The following is an 18,661-nucleotide window of genomic DNA, read 5'->3' as shown; positions in this document are numbered from 1 at the left end:
AGCTGCAGAAGGTTACTGTGGCCAAAGTGTATGACTCGGCACTTGGTCCTGTTTAACCTCATGCCAGTGGTCTCAGTCCATTAATCCAGCCTGTCCAGGTCCCTCTGCAACCTTCCTGCCCTCCAGCAGATCTGAACTCTGACCCAGCTTGGTGCCATCCATTGGTACACTCGATTCCCTCATCCAGATCATCAATAAAGATATTAAACAGCACTGCCCCCAATACTGAGACCTGTAGGACTCCACTAGTGACCAGCTGCCAACTGGATTAAATCCATTCAGCACCATTCCATTGGCCAGTCCATCAGCCAGTTCTTAACCAAGTGAAGATGCACCTGTCCAAGCCATGAGCTGCCAGGTTCTCCAGGAGAATGCAGTGAGAACCAGTATCAAAGGCTTTGCTGAAGTCTCAGTAGACACATCCACAGCCTTACTCTCATCTATTTGGTAGGTTCCCTGGTCATAAAAGAAGATCAGATTAGTCAGACAGGACTTGCCTTTCTTAAACCCATGCTGGCTGGCTCTGATTCCCTGGCCATCCTGTAGGTGCTGTGTGATGGCACTCAGGATGATCTGTTCCATAATCTTGCTGGGCACTGAGGTCAGGCTGACAGGCCTGGAGTTACCCGGACCGTCCTTCCATCCCTTCTTGTGGATGGGCATCACATTGGCCAGCTTAGTCATCTGGGCCCTCCCTGGTGAGCCAGAACCAACAATAGATAATGGAGAGCATTTTAAGCTTCCGTTTGAAGGAGGCAGTCATTATGGGAACAGTCATAAGAATTACGGCATTCACCCTACTTTCTTACAGACTGTGGCCATTTGGTTTACATTTGGCATCAACAAACATTACAATTAGAAAGATTCTAAAGTGTTTCTTAAATACTCATCATAAGCTACATATAACACTTAACCCTTCTCCAGTAATACCAGTCATATATTGATATCATAATCACACACCTGCACCAAAAATGTTGCAATATTTTGAGAGATTAAAATAGGAGAAGTATGTTGTCAGAAAAATACTGGCCTGTAAAAACATGTATTACATATATTTCTGTGGATAAACATAAAATAATCTTAGTGGTTAATAAGCACCTTCAACAAGAAGGCTAAAACAGTCCTACATGCTAAATTTCCAATGATCTCCCCTATTTAATAATCTCAAAGTTTTATTTGCAAATTGATTTTCTGTCTCATCAATGAGATGAAGTTAGTCAGGCCCCTTTTCCCAGAAACAGTCTAAATGCGTCTGTGAACACTGCCAGCATTATTGAAAAGGCTTAGTCCCAGCATGACCTGAACTCACTGAGGAGAAAAACAAAAACATGATTTTAATAACATTGATTTTATCTGAAAGCTCAGAGTGCTTCATACTACATTCATTAACTCTCCCAGCAACTCTATGAGAGCAGTAGGTATTATTATAATTTTGCAGATTGCAAAAGAGTTGAAAAGTTAAGAGCAGTGTGTGCAGAGCCAAAGGGCAGCTGAGGGGCAAGGACAGGTTTCTTGATGCACAGGGCTACTCAGACCAGGTGCTCTTGCTCATTGGAAATTAAATAGATCACAGTTGAGTATATATGGATTTTCAAATATAACCTTGCAAATACCAGTAGCATAAGGGCCAGGGGGCCTATAAGCACAACATGCTGTATTTTAGAGCAGTTGATAATATAATTATATAGAGAGTGCAATTACCTCACTGGGTATTGATGTGATGACATAGCATTTGGGTGAGGAGTGAGAGAAGGAAGCTTATTCAGCTCCCATTAAAAATAAAAAACCAAATATTTGTGCAAAGACAGCTGTTACTGACTGCTAGCTGGCACACCACATATAAGCTTTAATGCAATTTAAACAATATTCACAAATTTGTTACAACAATCCTACTTTAGATTTAAGCAGCCTTCATCTGATCTGTTCCCACATATAAATGCAAAAGAAAAAAAAATCCCCATATACACTCAACATACACATTTAGCTTAAGAGTTAGTGATTTGTTTAGTAGTTTTAAACTACCTTTAAAAACTTTGTAGAAACTCAAATGATAAATAATACAGAATCTTTTTGGCATAAGTAGTATTTTGATGCTTTAACAGAGGGTTTTTTGATCATATGCATTAAAGCACTTTACACAATCCCATTGGTATTTTCCTTGGATTTTTCCCTCTACGCTTATCTTAGGAACTAAATATTACCTGTAACAGAAGGAGGACACCAGAAGCCTTAATCCTGGGGGGGAAAAAAAAAGTTGTCAGGGAACAGTTTCACTGAAGTTGGCTGGGCTCACTGAATAGTCCAGTTGCCTACTTTGGCAAGGAAAACAAGTGAGTGATGTAGTGCTCAGCCAAAATCAAGACCGAGTTCAACAACCATAGACACCATTTCCATTTGCAAATTGAAATCTGCCCATATTTTCCATTTCAGGATACTCAAACCAACCTTTTTGGAGACAATTGAATTTTGCCATTCATTAGGCAGCACTTACCCTTCCAACTCACAATTTGCACAAAGGTAATGTAAAACATCGGAAAAAGTGAATGAAGAAAGCAGATGGACTTACACCTTTTTAGGTTGACTTTTCCCCTCCAAGGAAAAGACTGGTAACAAATCTTGGAAATAACTACACACTTAGATGTTACTGTCAGCAGAACAGGCACACTGAAGTGAGTGTCACATTTCTTATTAGTGTTGATAGTTAAATAAGAAATACAGCAAATTGCCCAGCCCAGCAGGCCCTTCAACCACACACTCTGGGCAGTCAGAAAAAGCTCAGTGCTCAGATGAAGGGATTTCATAAATATATATTTAAAATGTCCAAGGTTGAGCCAAAACAAGCAACTGTATGATGTTTTTAGATATCCTTCAATCTAGGCAAAAAAAAAATATGCCTCAGCTCACTCAATATGCATCAATATTGTCTTATAGGATTACTTTCTGTGTAAGTATACAGATCATCCTTGAAATCTGGGGATTTTAGGATGTGGGGCTTTACAGAAGCTGGGGCTCCATATTTCTGACTAATGTATAAAAACAGAGTTTTGCAAAATCCAGACAAATCAGGTCTGTGCTCATGAACCAATTCAGATTCTAATCATGCCCTTCTTCTTCAAACGTTTTCATAGAATCATAGAATATGTCGAGTTGGAAGGAACCCATCAAGATCATTGACTCCAACTCTTGTCACTGCACAGACACCCCAAGAATCCCACCCTGTGCCTGAGGGGATTGTCGAAACACTTCTTAATCTATGACAGACCATTTTCCTGGGAAGGCTGTTCGAGTGCCTGACCACCCATTGGGGGAGAAATCTCCTTTGCACACTCTCCAATGGCTTAATGTCTCTCTTATGCTGTGGCTGGTGATGCTGGGCCTGATGCCCCCAGGACAGGGATGTCCCTCCTGGCTGCCAGGGCACTGCTGACTCAGATCCAACTGGCCATGGACCAGGACCCCCAGGTCCCTTCCCACAGCTGCTCTCCAGCCTCTCATTCCCAGTCCATCCACACAACCAGGGGTGCCCCCTCCCAGGTGCAGAATCCAGCACTTGCCTGTGTTCAAACTTCCCATGGTCGGGGATTCTCCATCTCTCTCATTACCGTAATTTGTCAAGATCTCCCTCAAGGGAGTCAAGTTCAAGTTTTCAGTCTTTTTTTTAGGGTGCTTGTGTTAAAGCAGAAAGTGACACGCCCCTTCCAGTACCATCTTGGCTGGGTCATCATGCCATTCCTGCTGATGCATCAAAAAAGAGCATTAACAATTTTGATACAAATGCCTAGAACTCCTTAACATTGGTAGTTCTGATCTACAAGCCAAAGAACAGAACCTAGCTGGAAACCAGCAGAGTAACAGCAGGTACAAATATTCAAAGTAAAGGATGCCTAAGTTATCACTCTCCTGTGCAAGAGCTGAGAACAAGTTTGTTTCACTGGCTGCATTCACTGCAGCTTCCTCTCCCAAATCTTCCTTAACTTGCATTTTCCAGTTGTCTAGTTCTTCTTGTTTTCATTTAGATAACATCAATCTATGGGAGGTTAATCCCAAGATACTTCTGATTTTTTTTAAATATATCACAGTTTGTACTTATGGTTTACTTATATGTATGACATATAAAATAGTATCTAGCCTGCATTTTTACAGTGTGCTACTCAAAGAAATATTCCTGCAGGTAAACATTATAACCAAAGCGTTCATCCTAGACATTAAGCCTTATACATTACATTTGAGGCTACCGACAACTGTGATTTGGGTGCTGATCTGAATCCTGAAAACCTGACCCCCAAATGTGGCTGACAATCCACTTACTCCCATCACTGCTGTGTGAGTGCAAAAAAAGCACCTGAGGATATGGTTGCTAGGCTGGAAGTCATATTAATGGATTCTAAGCCTTTTATCTTTAGGTTTGGGGATGAATTCTGCCTTTCTTTAAAGTAACACAAATTTGGAATATTTTCACTGAACCTAATTCCCAAGCCTAACAGAGCAAGGTCTGGCCTTTGATTTTTCAAGATTTCTAGGAAAACCCTTTGTCCCTCTGCTGTGTCACTAATGACATGGTAGCACAGAGTGCTTATTGCAACTTTCACTTGGGAAAGCCAGACTTAATGTGACAGTAGCAGGTAAGAGGTAAAAGGCAGGTCTCAGTGCTGATGGGCAATAAAAAACCTCAGCAGCAAACATTGAGTCAGCAGGCACTCCAGCTATAACAGGAAGAAAAAAAGGCAATAATAGCTTTGTTTACCCTAGGGGCTATTGAAGATGTGGCAATAAGAAGAAAAAATTGTGAGAGGCATTTTCCGGACTTTGTGTAAATACTCTTAAGTTTGGGAAAAAGCTCCCCCGTAAAGCACATAGGAGACAGCCTGAATTTGCGCCTGCAGATATTTTCGTAGGTACGTATTTACGTACACACCCACACGCGCACCCACCGGGTTTGTTTCCCCCCCGCCGCAGCGGAGCCTCAGCCACATCCCCGGCCGGTCCCCGCGCGGCGGCGGTAAAACAGCGCTGGGGACAGAAAAAAAGCCACGCCGCTGGCGCAGGCACCGCTGGGATTCGAACCCAGGATCTCCTGTTTACTAGACAGGCGCTTTAACCAACTAAGCCACGGCGCCGCGTGGTAAGCGCTTCCTCAATGCAGCATTAATAGAGCTCCAAGCCCGGCCCGGGCCGTGCTCTGCGCTTTCCCCGGCCCTGCCGGCCCCGCCGCTGCGGCTCCGGAGCTGCAGCCGCGGCTCTGTCCCGTGCGGGACTGCCAACTGCAGCTGGCTTTGGCACAACGCACGTAGGGAGCGGAGGAAAATCCGTGGATGTCGGCCTTTCAGACACTTAGGCGAAACTGCCGACGGCCAGGCTCCAGCCCTGCCTTATCCTGCAGTGCCTCGATTGGCCGAGGTTCATGGCACAGGATACAAAGGGAAGATCGGGTCTCAGACTCTGCAATCATCTATAATGATGAAAAATTAAACCACGATATACACATGCACACTCTGCCATGTGCTTCATGACCTGTGCACACACACCGGCACAGTGTCGAACCAAACGTGTGTTCATACAAGCTAAATAACCAGAAAAAGTGGTTTGGGTAGTTCTTGGAGAGCTGGTAAGAACGGTAGGCACAGAAGTGGTGCTGCTCCCAGTTACCCCTTCCGTGGGGCCAAGCCCACAGGCGGTACCTGTGCAGAGCAAATAAACCCTGTTCCGAGCAGTGTCCAGCAGTACCAGGTCAGCCCCTAACCCAGGAGCATTGGGAAAGGATACCGTAGGAAACAGACCTATGGCTTTCCAGTACCTGAAGGGAGCCTACGATAGAGAAAGACTATTTACAACAGCACGTAGTGACAGGATAAGTGGGAAATGCCTTCAATCTGAAAGAGAGTAGGTTTAGGTTAGATACTAGGAAGAACTTGTTCCCTGTGAGGGTGGTGAGGCCCTGGCACAGGGTGCCCAGAGGAGCTGTGGCTGCCCCATCTCTGGAAGTGTCCAAGGCCACGTTGGACGGGGTTTGGAGCACCATGGGATAGTGGGAAGTGTCCCTGCCCATGGCAGGCTTGTGGAATGGGATGAGCTTTGAGGTGCCTTCCCACCCAGGCCATTCTAGAATTCTGTGATTTCTCACTTGGAGTGGAATCAGAACCTGCGAAGCACAGAGATTGCTGTGGCAATTTAACAGGGATCCAAGGCATATCTACAGCCAAATTATAGGTGTTATTCTCCAAATAACTCCTAGAGGGAGAGCAGCCATCCTGGCTTAGTCCAAAACAGCCTTACAGCTTTCTCATCAGGTACCTAAGAACGGGGACTGGGATAATTATTCAAACTACAGTGGTACAAAAGCCAGAAAAAATGCAGATAAATCTCCATCTTATGAATTGTCCATAGTTAACACATTCTGCAGCAAACCGACACTGCACACAGTTGTGAGCCCACTGCTGCAGGTGAGACCAGTGCAGGGCTGAAAGAAACTCAGCTGGCACCCAGGCATTAAACCAGTGATGGTAGTGGACAGAAAACAAAAATAAATAAAACTTCCTGCTTTTATTAAAACCAGAATGTAAGAATTAACATGTCTTTGTTTTTTCTCAATTTGGAAAACAGAGAATTCATTCAAAAGAAATCTCCCAAAATAGTCCCACCACTGATTCAAAATGAACCAAACCTCTAAAAAGCTACTGCTTTATTCCTGGTTCAATGGGAAAAAATGGAGCTTTGATTTTTCTAGCTGAAAAGAAGAAAGAGAGAAAGAGAGAAAGAAAGAGAGAAAGAAAGAAAGAGAGAAAAAGAAAGAAAGAAAGAAAGAAAGAAAGAAAGAAAGAAAGAAAGAAAGAAAGAAAGAAAGAAAGAAAGAAAGAAAGAAAGAAAGAAAGAAAGAAAGAAAGAAAGAAAGAAAGAAAGAAAGAAAGAAAGAAAGAAAGAAAGAAAGAAAGAAAGAAACACTTCCAATTCCAATATAATTATTCTAGGACAATCATTTCTAACATACAGAAATTACTTCTGCATTACTAACTACATTAAAGCCAAATTAGTTAATCTATAAAACATGCATATTTTATGTGATCTGATTTTTAAAAAAAACAGCATGAGGAGCATAGACATAGCATTTTCTTTTAACCTCTGTAACAAACCAGTAATAGTTAATAAAGGAGTAAAGAGGGGGAAGAATGCTGGAAAATAACACAATTCATCACCTAGTACTTATCCAAAGCCATAAATCTGTACAAAAATAGAAATATTTTTCATTTAACCCTCACATAATTTGCACAAGGGGAAAAAAATCTACCTACTAAGATTTCTTTGTATTCCACAGCTTAACTGCATTCCAGGCTGTCACATGCCCAATTCCAAATATTTTCCCCACTTTAAGTTCCTTTTAGAAGGAACAGTTGAAAAGGTTGAAATCACTATTTTTAGGAATAATGCTTCCAAAATTTTTGAAACAGTTACTCTTTTATTAATTGACATTCTCACATATACTGAATAGATACAATCCTTTCAGGGTTACTCCTAAGAAAGGGCAGATAAAACACTACACTCCTTGTTGAAGGAAGGCTTTACTACACAGAATTAATTTGTGCTGCATCATGCCAGATAAGCTTACTTTCAGTACCTGAAAACTCCTTCACAAAAAAATTTTAAGGGGTATGACAACAAGTTAGACAAAAGCTCATGATTTTATTCATGGTTTTACTCACAGAAGTCTTCCTGAGGGCCACTGACAGCAAAGATTGTTGTTTGTCGTAGTGAAGAACGTGCCCTCTAGGGAACAGAAGGAAACCTGTCAATAATTTGCATCTAAATGTTACTTCTTCAGTAAGATTGGACTAGTGTGTTTATTTAAAATTGTTTAATGTTTCCCAAAGGACAAGTAAGCAATTTTATTCTCTGGTGCCATGCAGAATAAGTAGTATTTATATTCCTGGGGATTTTATTCTTTAACTGATACATCACAGGTATTAAATGGGTTAGTGCAATTATTTTATTATTCTTCCTACAGAATACTGTGGTTAAGGGAAAGTCTTAGCTCTATATGTGTATTACATACAGATGTACAGTCTCAAGACTGCTAGATTAATTCAAAGATCAGGAGAAACAAAAGGTACCAATGGCGAATTTTTTCTCACAGAGAAGCCAGATGACAGGATGCACACTTGCATATTATTCAGAGTTGTTATGTTGCAGGCATAAGAAGGGTTTCTTGCATTCTTCATACTGGTGTAAATGTAACAAAAAAAGGGCATTTCAGATAATCATTTGTAACAAGTGTGCATTACTTCACTCATGCAGGTACAGCTCTGTATATACACACACAAATCTAGGCCTGATTTTTGAAATCCCCAAGTCTATATAGCTGTAGTAAACTTCACACAGATAGTGCTGCCCTAAATTAATTCCTGTGGTGAATGGTTGAGATTTTTTCCTGAATAAAACTGTGTTTCATGTGAACACTGATTTTATCTTTTCCAATACAGTATCATACTTTATTTTTTCGGTGGCTTGATGGGTATCCATTTCTTAGCTTTTCTGTCTCAGTGATTAACACGAGGTCATTTGGGGCTTTTTCATATTTACTTTTCTTTTTTTAGTCTGACTGTTATCTTACTAAAGGAGACACGTAGAAAAATTAAAAAGAAAAAAAGGAAAATTGATACACAACAATAATATTAGATTAAATATTAACCCACTGTACTTGGTACAGAGAAGGTTTTCTGCTGATTAGACAAGTACTCACGAAATTCCATCCACTTCTATCAGAGTCAATATAACATTGATTCCTAATTAACTACTTGTGAAACTATTTATTAAAAAAGTAGACATTTTCTAATTGTTATGCTTTAAGTATTACTTAAATGCACACAAAAAATAATTTCCTGTACCAATTTTAAACATATTCTCAAATTTCTGTTTATGTATACTTTTTGAAATCTGCACATTTTCACTGCTGACACATTTATCAAACTTGTATAAAAGCTTAAAAAGCTGCTCATTATTTCTGAATACCTGCTATTCAACAAAAAATCTGATAGAAATATAAGAAAAAGAGTTCTTTTTCATGCAGTTTCATTTAATGGTTATTGACAAGAAGGAAAATGTACACAAGATCTTGAAAATTCACTATCCAAAACAATTGAGGGACTGTAATAGAAAGCATATTTCAATAGCATTAAGCTTAATGTTCTTCATTCCTAACACCTCTTTATAATTCAAGTTTTAGAAGTCAGGATAAATACAGTCTTAGTTTTGAAAAGACACTCCTCAAAATTCTTATAAGCTGATTTATGTCCAGGAGCATATAACTAATACATACATTGATTTAGTAATGCTCCAATATATGGGCTAGTACTCCGCAGGAGCATCAGGTATAGAAAACCGAAATATGTTTATTTTCAGATGTACACTTACATGGCTGTGCTTTTAAAAACCAAAATGCACCTGTATATGAAAATCAATGTCCTTACCAAAATCACTATTTACAAAGTACTATTATTACTACATTCCAGTTCTAAAAAAGGATTTGACAATTTTCCCAGAGACAAAACCATGATCAATCTGTGTTTTCAGCTTAGAAATGTGACAGCTTTCCTTTAACACCGAAATTCTTTTTCTGAATTGATAGGGACTGAGTCCGGAGAGCTGGCCGGATAAACGACACGTACACCGATTCGATTAAGCATCGTTCTCCCGTTATTGTTCAACTATGCCAACTTATATCTACTTTTGCAAAAATTCACGCCCAGTCCCTCTAGACAGCCTCTAATCAGCAGGGGAGACGACCAGTGTATAACTTGCCAAGGACTCTCAGGGCTGCCTGAGAGCTGCAGGTGCTTTCCAGGCTTGCCTGCAGCCAGGGGCCAGTTCAGGGGCTTTTCCTCAGCAACCCTGGGTTACCCAGTCTTTCCAGGGGTATCATATGCCCCTGTTCCATAAGGAATCCCTCTACACATCCCCCATTTTCTTTTTGGGCAACCCAGGCCTGGTCGATGATCTTTCACAGCCCCGCTTTAATGCAAGAAAAAATGCACCCAAATACTATTAAGCCTAATATAACTACAAATAGCAAACAGCAGCCTTCTACTACCAAGGTACGCAGCCATCCGGTGATACCCAGACCCTTAAGCCAATCTCCAATAGGGTCGCCTGTCTCCCAAAGGTTACGCAGGCTTCTCTTCACTTCATCGGAAACACGCTACTCCGCCCGTCCGGGGACCAGGAGCTGAGCCAGCAGCCCTCGCCCCCTTTTTACTTTGCGCCCCTCCTGTCAGCGCTGCGGTGATGACTTGTCCCTGTTGTTGCAGGACATTCTGCAGCATTGCAGTGAATGCAGCTGTTTGAGATGACTGCTCCACACGGGTAGCATCTCGTCTACTCCTGCTCCCTGGGGCAGCGTAGCAAGAATTGTCTTAGTCTGCCTATTAGCATTTTCAAAGGCAAGGGTCCGGAACATTTGCTCCTGGAACTCTTCAGAGAGCTCAGTTGCGTCCTTCAGGGCTGCTGACAGACGGTCAATGAACTGACCATATGGCTCTGACAGCCCCTGTTGGACTGCTGCATATGGAGGAGACTTCTTCTTTTTGGGTACTGACAACAAGGCTTTGTGGGCAAGAGTCTGTGACAACTGATGAATGATTGTGGGCATGGTCAGCTGCGTCACCATCGCTCCATAAGCCCCACTCCCAGTTAGCATGTCAGCTTGGAGCGCATACGGTGGGTCTTGTGTATCACCTTGGTGTTTGCTAGCTTCTTCTTGTGCTAGCTGCTTCCATGTTCGCTCCCAGAGCAGGAACTGTGAGGGGGTTAACAACAATTGTGTGATGCTGATGCAAAAATTAGGACACAGGACATCTGCTGTAAAGATAAACTGCAGGATGCTCCATGTAGCTTTGGACCGGAGGCCGTGCGTGGTGACCATTTGCTTTGCTTGCTGCAAGATCTTCCAGTCATGAGGCTCCCACCTTGCGGTGTCCCCCTGTATCAGTACAGGGCAGGCTAGGGCATCTATGGCTTGCTAATCTCCTTCAATGATTGCGTTATGGACAACTCTGTTCCATCTCCTTCACAATGGATCAGTCCTCACCATTGGGGCTGATGGAGGCAATGGCTGCACGTCCTCTTGCTGGGAGGGAAGGGCCGTAGGCCCTGTGCCCGGTTCTCCCAATGGGAACGGAGGAATTCTGGTGGCCATCTTGACTGGTGGGTCCACAGGATGCCACGGTGCTGATGGTGTGGTTTCGCAAGCCTTAGACTCCAGCGTGTCCTGATGCGTAGACAATTCAGCAAGCTTCTTCATTAATTCATGCATCATCTCTCAGTGCTTCTCCTCCTCTTGGGGCTGACCACTGGCAGCCCTGTCTGGCTCTGGCTCTGCGGGTGACAAAGCCGTAGAGGCTGCTTCGCAGTCGGACGATGATCCGCTGTCTGGCAGAGGGGGGTGGCGCGCTGCCGTTTTCGGCCAGCAGATAGGACTGCTTGCTTCTCCTCTGCTCGCCTGTGCCCTGCCCCCAGAGTCAGGAGACTCTGCTTCCACTTTTGCTGCCACAGTTCTCCCTTAGGCTTCTGAGGGATAACTTCCTTCCCCGTCATGTCCAGCAGCTCCCGCAGCGAGCGTACAGGTGCTGATGTCCCCTTCATCGGTCGACCCACGGTCAGCCCAAAGAATCGCGCAACACTGGACTCTGCCCTGGCCTCCGGCCGCTGCGACCCCCCTCTCTTTCTTTTCCGGGGCCGCCACCCCCCAGCGCCTCCATGGCTGCCGCAGCCACCTTCCTCTCTGCTTTCATTTCTGCAAGGGTATTAGTCACAGCTCTCCATGTTAATCCGAGAGCTTTAGCTTCTTTACCTTCCTTTCCACCCTCAATTGTGGACTGCCACAGTCTGTTTCCAATTTCCCACCACTCTTCGGTCGAAAACAAAAGCAAAGTGCATTTCAAAAACCCTTGTTGCCGGGCCCACGTTATTAGGGCATAGAGATCTCGATCTTTTACAGTCTCACCTCTCTTAGAGAGAATACTGGCTAGGAGACGAGTTGCAGCCTTGTATTCCATAGCTGTCTTACCTGTGGGGGCCCACTTGGCCGCGCAAGCTCCGGTCTCCGGCACCACTCAGCTTTTTTGCTGGGACACTCCCAGAGCTCTCCAGGCTCCTCACCGCCGGTGCGATGATTCAGAGTCTTGCCGCGTTTAGGCAAACCAAATTTAGGTGAAACAAACCACGTTTAAGCGAAACGCATTTAAGCAAAACCAAACCACATTTAAGCGAAACAATCATTTGAGTCCCTGTTTGGGTGCCAGGTGTTAGGGGCCGTGTCCGGAGAGCTGGCCAGATAAATGACACATACACCAATACAAATAAGCATCATTCTCCCGTTATTGTTCAACTATGCCAACTTATATCTACTTTTGCAAAAATTCACGCCCAGTCCCTCTAGACAGCCTCTAATCAGTGGGGGAGACGACCAGTGTATAACTTGCCAAGGACTCTCAGGGCTGCCTGCAGCCAGGTGCTTTCCAGGCTTGCCTGCAGCCAGGGGCCAGTTTTCCTCAGCAACCCTGGGTTACCCAGTCTTTCCAGGGGTATCATACGCCCCTGTTCCATAAGGAATCCCTCTATACTGAATAATGTATAATGTGTGGTTAAACAACAAAGTGATATGACCAGGGAAATTATTGAGCCTCTTCTGATTTCTATTGATGCCAAATTGATTTTTGCCTTTTTTTTTTAATGTATTCTCCATATTCTTTACACATGTATTTGTAGCCTATTATTGTATTTTTAGTCCCAGTACTTTTCCCTGCCTTTTTCCTAGGCAGAAAGACAAAACATATTCCAGAGCTCCAAGCCCTGTGGGGGTACAAGGCCCCTGTGCTATCTTGGTTCTCCCTGGGAACCAAGGTCCAAACCAGGTCTTTGAGACACATTTTCATCAACAGTGTTAAGTCCCTAAAAAGGCTGGGGGGGTGAGGGGGGCAGGATTCAGAGAGGCTTGAACTGGGGGAAATTGCCTTACCACTTATGCCTCTAACTGGTGATTTTTGTCAATTACACTTATTTGCTAAACTTATAAAACTGTATTCACCCTGTGGGGGGGTGGGCATTTGGTGGACATTTTCCATATCTGCCCCTGCAGGCCTCCAAAAAGACCAGCCTTTATATTACCTCCTATACCAATATTATCTTGAAAGTGTGTTGTTTTATTACCAGGTTCTTTAAGGCACTACTATCGCTAAAAGAATATGATCCATCTTTTCAATATACCACAATTTCAAAGTAGAATTCTGAGAAAAAGATGCCATTATTTTGATGTGTTTGCATTAGTACAATTGACGTATTACCAAAAGAGGGGTTTACATTATTTCCATAAGGATCAAATCTTAGATGAGTACTCCCAGTATGAGAGATAAACTCTCACGTTTACATATCATGTCTTTGGAAGCAAGCACCAGCAATCTGAAACTGCCCAGATGTATTAAAATAAAAAAATAAACATATTTAACAAATTCTTTTTTTTAATTTCTGTAATTACCTGAGGTAAATACTGATTACAGCTTAGTACTTTTATGAACCACTTGACCATTGCTACACTTCATTTTAAAAAAATGCTTAAAGCTAGGGATGAAATTTTCACATCTATTTAGAGATTAGCTCCTGAAACCACATCAGGAATTCGTAATTCCCTTCATAAAACCATGGAATGGCCTGGGTTGGAAGGGACCTTAAAGCTCATCCCATTCCACGACCCTGCCATGGACAGGGATACCTCCCACTATCCCATGGTGCTCCAAACTCTGTCTAACGTGGCCTTGGACACTTCCAGAGATGGGGCAGCCACAGCTTCTCTGGGCACCCTGTGCCAGGGCCTCACCACCCTCATAGAAAATTTTTTTTTCCTAATACCTAGTCTAAACCTGCTTTCTTTCAGATTGAAGGCATTTCTCCTTGTCCTGTCACCACATGCTCTTGTCACAGGTTGAGCTCTGGGTGGGAAGCCAAGACAAGAGGTCATGAATTCTGTGAAATGAATATGTGCAAAACACATGTATGTAACTTTATAAATACTCTTAATCCATTTCTTAGACCCACATTACCTGTGGTAGTCTGATCATTACCTCAAGTCTTGCAGATCACTTCCACTAAAATAAAAAATTAATTAAAAGTATCATAATACAATATGAATTATTTGTAAAAAATAAAGTCATGATGGCACAAAAAACCCTAATGAGAATTTGACTTTTTTTAATGCAAGTATTACTTACCACCTCACATTGTGGGTAGTATTACTATGGCTATAGAAGAAAAGAGGAGGCCCAGTTCTAAGGAGGAATAACTGAACATAGCTACTTCATTGTCCTGGGTTGCAGTGCATTCTATCACCGTCCTCATGAGCTGTTGAAACCAGGTGGGGCAGTGTTTCCTTGCCTCCTCCCTCCAGGCTATCTTCTGATTAATGGCCCATCAATGCCATGCTGCATGACTCACAGATAACTCCCTCTGGACCATCTTCTGTTAATGAGCACATCAGTGCCTGGCCTCATGACTCATTACCCCATTGTGAGATGCTCCACCCAGAAGGAGGAACCAAGCATTCCATCCTGGATATAGTCTGAGATTCTGAACACCAGAGACAACCTTTCCACTGGATTTCCAGAGGACAGGAGCTACATAGCCACCAGTGGACCTTCCAAGGAAGAGCAGCCCCTTCTACAGGATCACTGCCTCAAGAGAACCACATCCACCACTTCAGGAGGACTGCAGCCACCATCTTATTGGACTGCTACTGCCACCCTGACTAACAGGGTGTCAGGTCATATCCTGACTCTATCAGTTTGGACCAGTGTTTTCTGTCTTTTTTTTTTAAATTTCCCCATTAAATTTTTATTCTGACTTGGTGCCTCCCACTGGTTTGTTTTCAAACTAGTACATTCATTTACAGAACTGTCCACCTGAAAAAGTGCTGTAACATGTCCCTGTCAATTTAAGCACTAGTGTAACCTAGGGAACTGAGCTAAGCTTGACAACCTCAATACCAGTATTTACTTTTTCTTTGTATGCTTCCTTTTTAATGGTCTGTTTCTGTGGACAGAAGTAAGCATGTAAACATACAGATATGCAAGAGTCTGGCATCTCAAAATGAATATATGTGATATCCAGGCTCTTGTTACTTGCTGGAAGAAACTCCTAAAATAGGTACAACTACATCCAATGTAATCCTTAAATGAGTTTGTTCATCAAAAGAGAGATGTAAAAACTTATTAACGACTGACTTGACAATGATAATATCTTTATAGCTAATTGTATAAGAACATACTATTCTAGGAAATTAAATCACATAAATCCAGGATATATTCCTGCCCATATCTAAAACGGATGGGCAAGGGTATTTGTCAGATAATGAAATGCTCTTAAAACTAGCAATACATTTTGCATCTCTTCATCAAACTAATGACCAAATAAGAGCTCAGTACCTTTAAGGTTAACTTTTTACAACTTGCATCTGTATCCCATATAGCTACGGTTCTGTCATATATGCCGGATACAAGTGATGCTGACATGTAAACTCTGAAAACCATATTTTAGCTTTGCTTTGTCATACAGACTAATAAAAAAGGTTCCTTCTAACAGAAAGTTAAGAATTTATTAAAAAAAAAAAATTAAATAATGAGCTATTAGTCATGCCCTATCAAGACAGTAGTTGTTCCTTTAGGCTACTTCATAATATTTGTAATTTTGTAAGTATTAACACATACATTTCACAAACACCCAATGTGTTGGTTTGAAAGACAGGTGTCTACCAGGGAAGTGGAAATTCCCTTGGAATGGAGAATATGACCCCTTTCTCCCCAAATTATTATAACTTGAAATTGAGGGGCTTTCAGGTAAAGATATGGGAAAAGGAATAACAGTTCTTTACTACTATATATATATATAAATAAAAAGGCAAACAAACAACAACATCACCAACAATGAACAGAAAAAAACCAGGAACCCAGTGCCGCCTCTCCCGGCCGCAGCCCTTTCCCCTGGGTGCAGCTCCGCTCGCGGCCGCCAGGGGCGCTGGTGGCTCCCGGCCAGGCAGGGCGGGTGCGATGGTTCCCCCGCGCCTGCAGGGGGCGCTGTGGCGCCAGCTCGGCCGCCTCACTGCACCTGGTTAATGGCTGGCTCAGCTGGCAGGAGAGACGGAAAAGGGGCTTCCTCTACAAATTCACGGCGGGCAGCCGGTCCCGGTGCCCCTCCGGAGAGCGAAATGGGCTGTAGCAGGAACCTCAGAGTGGCAGCCTGGAACAGCAGGGCGGGCACACCCAGGGTGGCAAACAAGGTGTAGCAAAAACTCCGGAGCCGTGCCAGGAGCCGCGGGATGTCCAGGCAGGCACCGGATGTCAGGTTAAAATGTAGCGCAAAACCCGAAGCAGCGGCAGAAAGCAGCGGGGCTGGGCAGTGGCAGCCAGGCTTCTGCAAGCAGCTGCCGCACACAGCCGGGAGACGCTCCCTCTGGGAAGGGGAGAGTGGGTCGGGGTCCCCTTCCCAATGAGCTCGGGTGTTGGAAAAGGTCCCAGTTCAACAGCTGCTCTTGCGAGCAGAAGCTCACCCATGGTAGGAGAAACAGTGAAGGACAAAAACTCCGCGGTGGCAGCGAATTCTCTGGGCACCAACAGTCTGGCTCCAAAACCGCACCTGTCCACTCTGATCCCGAGACCAAGAGAGCGAGGAGCTGAGCCCAGCCCCCTGACCCCCCAGCCAAAATCCTGCGGTATCTCTGCACTTCCAAGGGAAAGCCCCTCAGCTAAGAGACTGCAGTCAGCTGCACCCTTCCCCTTCCTCCTCCTCCCAGCCACATCTTTTGTCTCCCAAGTATCATTGTTACCATCTCTTAGGCAACAAATGGGAGAAAATTCCCTGAAAGACGAAAAAAAAAGGAAAAATCCTAACCTCCAACACACAACTAAATGGAAAAAATACATAATAATTTTATTGGCTTAGAAAATTAGGGAGATATTTTTAAAAAAATTAAAATACAGGTAATACTTTCAGAATTGTTAGTTCAACTGTGAATAAAAACAAAGAAGGAGAGTTCAGTGCGGAAAGCATGCTTTCAGGTTCAATATTCACAAGGCTGTCTGTATTTGTATGTCTCCAAGCCACAGGTACATTTTTCCCTACAGGACTGCTATCCAGTTACTTGAGTTGCCTAACTCAACAGGCACCGTTAGGGTGTGACCCAAGATTGACCTGCTGGCAGCAGTATAGGAGTCATCTGCAGTACAGCATTCAGATCAAAAGTTGCAAAAGAAAACAGCCAGCTATATCACAGTGTAGAAATTTGTATGAGCCCCTTGCAATGAAGAGAAGAGGAGCTGTTCCAGAACAGCAGTGGTTTGCAGTAACACTTTTTTCATATTGTGGAGGGAGCAAGAGTTGTCTCTGATCCAGTAATGAAACTAGGGCGGTAAGAAATAGCTCCCCACTGCTTCCACTCAGACACAGGTAAAGGAAGCAATCTTATTATTTCTCTTTATTAATCCAAGCATCAGAGACATCAAGTTACAGATGCCAAATTGTCTTGCTATAGAATCACAAGTACCATCTGCTTCAAATATGGCAGTTCATGTGCTCCATCAAAGCAGCTGAGAATATCCATTAAATTTTTCAGATGTGTATTACTGCCATGTGTGGTCTGGGCTGTGGGTACTAAAAAATACATACACATTTTCCTAATTATTACAGATCAGTACAATATTTACTGAAGGAGTTTTTTCTAACCAGCTAATGTTAGGAGAATATCTGTGAGTGTTACATTAATCTTCTAACATGGTGCTGTGCTTTTACTCCATTATGATCTTACTATACTTCTTGATGGATATATCAATTAAGCAAGTGTTCAAGTTGTCTCATTTAGACAGAACCCAAAACACCACTTTCTCATTATTAAACATGTTTTTCTGCAAATGATGAATTAATTACCTACATGATTAGAGTGGTCACTCATGGTGTATCTGAGATGTCCTGCAGATAGGTGTTGAGATACATCACCCACCAGTATTGATATACCTCTCTGTCTTGGCTAAAAAGAGAGGAACTAACAGAATCCTCAAGTCCTTGGTTTAAGGAAACAGGTTAATGACATTAAAATTCTCCTGTCTTTATATCCCATATTTTTAAGCTTTTGTCCCAGGGTGCTGTGCACAAGTAAAGACTATCAGCAGCAAAACAGCAATCTCATAGAGCATTGCTGCCCCCTGACACACAGATGAAGAACAATGAAGAATACAGGAAGAGTGAGCTTTTGTAGCCATTGCAATCTGTCAAAGAGCATCCTGCAAATTTGTGATCCCTGTCTCCATCCAGCAAAGCATCAGAAGCATATTCTGAATTTTAATCACACAAATAGTTCTGTGAACTCTCTGGAGCTCCTTACGATCTCACATCCAGCAAAGGCTTGAAGCCTTATTGAAAGGTCATTTTGCAGGACTGAACCCAAGTTATTAAGGAACAAATGACCAGGTAGTTTCTGTGTTAAAAGCAGTTTAACGACAAATTGTTTAGCAGCTACAACACACCTGCATTTTATTACATGCATTTATAACATACATTACAAAAACCAAAAAAAAGCTACCCATTTTTCATTAAATAAAAAGCATCCATCTACCTCTATGCATAAATTTAAACTCAA

Source organism: Coloeus monedula (assembly GCF_965178545.1).
Source record: "Coloeus monedula genome assembly, chromosome: 13".
NCBI lineage: Eukaryota > Metazoa > Chordata > Aves > Passeriformes > Corvidae > Coloeus > Coloeus monedula.
The sequence above is the reverse complement of the archived record's forward strand: the minus strand, read 5'-3'. Positions refer to the sequence as shown.